Below are 4,744 nucleotides of genomic sequence, written 5' to 3'. Positions count from 1 at the left end.
GCTAGGAAGGTGAATATCAATACATTGTTTTTGTATCCTGGAACAGATTTCTTCTCACTTACTAAGAGGTTATGTCCTTCAGACATAATTTTAAAATTGTGAATACATTCCTGGCTATCAAATTATATATTCACCTCACATCCCCTTGTTTACTTCCCCTCAGTCACTTAACCCTACTGGCAAGTTCTGTTAAAATCACCAATCTGATACCTTGTATTCCCAGCGTTAAATATGCACTGTAGTCATCATCAAAATCAAAGCCACAGTTCATCATTTTTCACTAACTTTAAAGCTCATAATCCTCCACGAAATTAGCCAAAAGAGACAAAGATTCACTGATTCTACCCAGCAGAGGACTTTGTCTCGTCTTTCGCTATCGCTTCACAGAACTGAGTCTTTAATTATGAGCACATCTGGCAGGCTGATAGAATGTTACTCTTAGGTCAGAACAGGTTCCAACAATTTAGGAACCAAAAGAACTTATTTGGGCATGAAACACATAAGAATTGTCACTAGAGCAAGTGATATAATGCTTCCCTATCCATTCATCCATGTTCAGCTGAAACTGAGCTTCTGAGGGGGACAGGTCAAAACAAACAAAAGAGCAATATGGAATCTGTAGTGTCATCTACAATAAGCCAGGTGTCAGATACTCAATCCACACAGCCTGACCAAGGACAAAATGGCCATTCTATATTGACATGCTGGGAATTTTGAGCAGGTGATAACAGGATGATCGCTGTGCACTGATGACTTGCATAGTCTCACTGCTTGCACAGTCTCAGAATGCTAATGCCTCTGAATTCCAAGAGCACACCAGTTTCCCACGCACAGTTAGATTACCTAGCAGCTCTGGAGAGTAGAGAAACCCCTCATAAGGGGAAAGGAAAAAAAAAAAAGCTTTAAACTAGAGAGTTGCATCTGTCATGTAGGCTTTGCGGCACATTACAATGCCACTGCATTTACAGATTTACAGACACATACTGAGGCGTACCAAGAATGCATACAAAAGCAGACTGGGCTACACTAACAAAACCATCTTTGTCACTGTAGGAGCATGCCATGACTCTGAGAATGCTGGTCCACAGTATTATATACCAACTAAACTCTCTAAGGGCATTAAGTAAGCACAGCAAAGAGATGAGAAAAGATTCCAGTTGTCCTGAGCCTCCTACACTCTGACCACAAAACCACACCCTCTCATCAAACAGGGAATAAAACTCAAGGGACTTTTTAATCCCACACCCCTGCTCTAATTAATAATCCTTCTTCATCTATGTTTGATGCAGCTGTTATTGTCTCCTCTGACCACTACACTTTCATATAACCCTCTTAATTAAACTACTCTGCAACGCTGTATCTCCTTCCAAGGTACACAGATAGAAAACATGGCATCTCCCTACCTAACAAGATGCCTTTTGGGAAGATCTGGCTTCAGAGCTAGCCTATGAGGTTGGCAGCTGTATTATATGGAATTCGGTAACAATTTATGCAAAAAAAATACACTGAGTCTGCCCTAAATTAACCTCCCCTTTTGTGGCCTACTTTGTGGCCCACCACCAACATATGGAATCAAAAAAAAATTCTTATCATGAAAACTGTCCTAGCACATAGATAATGCAAATGCAATAGAGAATAGTCATTGTGTTAACTGGAGAAATCACAATTAACACAGCAGAAAAACAATGAAGAACATAAAAACTTTCAGATTTTGGCAAATTAAATTGTCTGAGGAAAAGGTTGCAGGCTACCTTCTGCTAAACGTAATAGAAATGTCTCTCGTCTCCATCAAACATTCATTCATGTCACACATACTCACATAGGTGCGCGCATGATATTAGCTATACTCTTGTGGCTGCACTTCCACAAGGCTCAGAGGTTACTGTTGCCACTCAGACGCTCATCAGCACAGTTCTACAAGAGAACTTCCCCTTTGTTTTCCATGCACAACTGCAAATGCAATAACTCCCTAAATAGATGTTGTTACAATGATCAGCAATATTAACTCAGCAATTTCAAGTGCTTAAACTAATGTGAATTGCTTAGGCAGAAGGCAGCTCAAGAACAATTACATGCAGCTATACCAAGAATAAAGCATTCCACAATCCAGCTCCCACTGTTTAAAATGCAAGATTGTCTTAGGAAATCAGAATACACATTCAAAATTCTCCATCAATGCAGAATCGTTAAGATTAGTCCTTGCAGCTGAAGGATTGAGACACAGGGAAAAGCAGTACAAACTCATGAATACAGTGAATACAGTACTTTTTCAATACATTCTTCAGCCTCTCAGCTTCTGAGTTTTGCACCTTTCATCTGCAAGACAGCTTTGTTAAAATGAACAAACAGAAGGTGAAACAAACATTTAAGAGAAAAATAACCCATTGATGGAAGAAAAGTACTTACTCTGTATATTTTCTTGGTGCTACTCAGCTTATTCCTCTATCGCACAACTATTCTCAAAGCACATGTAGGACCCGAAGCAATGAGGACCAAAGCCCCTCACTGGGAGGTCTGGCCATTCTTGTCAGGTCACACATTTCCCCATTCTATGCTTTTACCGCATCATGCAATACTGACATCATAACATGCAAATATCAATTTGCAAAGAAATACAGTGAGGAAGCAGAGAGAGAGATTAATTCACCCAGTACAAAGGCTGAGCATTAGTGGCTTTGCTGTCTGAAGAGCACCACCACATTAACAGCTGTTTGTGGAAAAAACAACTTTGGTTCAGTAGAGATTAATCACCAGGCACAGCACCCCTCTTCTCTAGCTGCTTCACACAGTATCACAATAAAGACAAGAATTTTGTTTTCCTGTAAAGAGGAGTAAAGGGTAAGAAAGAAGTAGAGAGGAAGGAAAAAGAAACCAGTAAAAAACTTGGGACTCTTTCTATATGTATAAATACATACATGTTGGGAGGCCAGGTCAGGTCTTCAGTTCAAAACTGATGAACAAAAATTGGTGAACAAACCAGTCAGTTCAGCCCCTAGAAGAAAGCCCCCCCCCCCCAAATCCCAAGCTGAGACAGGATTCCCTGTGCTCATACTCAACACGGAGCCCAAAGGAGGCAGAATTTCTGTGTAGGGCAGGGAAGAGGGGTAGAGTGCACAGAAATCACATCAAAGGGGTTTTTGTAACTTTGTGGGAACATGAAGTACAGGCATTAACCTGGGAGAATTAAAAAGAAAAGTAATGAGTAAATTTTGAGATGTTCATGGGACAGCACGTAAAAGTCAAGGTATCAGCACAAGCCGGAGAGACTGCTAGTTGCTAACAGACTGTCTTCTACAGTCACCATGTGATGCACAGCCCAGTGAAGTAATTACAGATACCCAGTAATTACAGGAGGCTTTGGTTCAGGCCCACAGAGACCAGCTACTGGGAATCTCAATCCTGCCACATTCCAGCAGACTGTGATTATCATGAAATTACCAAGTGAAAAAATTACACAGAAAGGGAATAAGTTTTGAATAAAACCTGACAAATGGCATTATAAAACACTAGATGATGCAAGGTTTGAGGAAACTTGGAATGTAACATCCTGTCTTTAGAGAGAAAAGATGCGGTTGCATTTTATTTTTTCACAGCAATGATACAAGCATAGTGCAGCAGACAGATGGAAATGTCATAAGCAAAGTGTGAAAAAGAAGAAAAAAAGCGACAGTCCCACTGCTAGAGATTATCACGCCGAGAAATCCTGTTTGTAATGTTCTGTCAGAAGAATGTCTCAACTACCACAGGTTGAGATAAGCAATGGGATAAGCACACGCATATAACCTCAGGAACAGAAGATCCCCAAGGATGGGCTGATTAACCACACCTTAAGGCAAGACAGGTCACAGAAGCGAACAGGCCAGGCAAAACAGCTCTGAATATTTGATTGCACTGAAATGCTTGAAGAAATCTGAGGCTTATTTCTGTTCTTCGGTGTCTCTCAGGGCCAGAGTAGGTTGCAATAGCACGGAGATCAGTTCCTCCAAATAGTCTTTATCCAATCACTCCCCTTGATGGTGATTAAATATATAAAATGTTACATGTAGATATTTGAAATACAAAGGCCCTAGACACCAAAAAATGCTCCCCAAGTAGAGCACTGTTTCCAGGCCAGATGACTTAAAGAGTCCTAGTTATAATGTGATCCAGTCACAACCCATTGCTCTAAAGGAAAGAAATCCAGAGCAGAAATGAAAAGTAAAAGAAGTCCAACAGGTATATTCAGGTTTTATTTTCCTTTTTATTTCATGTGCAGTCCAGTCTTTTTTGCAGGCCTACATGAGATTGCAGGTTTATACACACTCAATCAATACAAAGAGGCCATTCTTTAGAAGCACACTAGTCTAGGCAATTTGATACAGAACTGTTTGTCATTACTGTGAGATAATGAATGCTTAAAAAAAAAAGTGGTAGGCCTTTTTTCCATTTAAAAATGCTGTATTTTGAAGTTATGTTGATGTTGCTAACAAACTAGAGGAAACAAATGTCTAGAGAACATTTTGCTATCTTCCAATGAAAAATACAAGTTCAAAATAATTATACTTGTTATATAGATGTACTTTATTCTAGTATAATACTAATCCTGACATGCAGTTATAAACAACCTGCATTTTGGTAGTGGTTCACAATTGCTGCCCAACTAATCAGACTTTTGCTCCCCACATTTTCAACAATCTGTAAGAAAAAGGAAGTAGAAAAACACAGACAAGGCAAACGCTATTTCTGCCTCACCCAGTTAATTTAA

This window comes from Rhea pennata, chromosome 18 (assembly GCF_028389875.1).
Source record: "Rhea pennata isolate bPtePen1 chromosome 18, bPtePen1.pri, whole genome shotgun sequence".
In the NCBI taxonomy this organism is placed as follows: Eukaryota; Metazoa; Chordata; class Aves; order Rheiformes; family Rheidae; genus Rhea; species Rhea pennata.
This window is presented reverse-complemented; position numbering follows the sequence as displayed.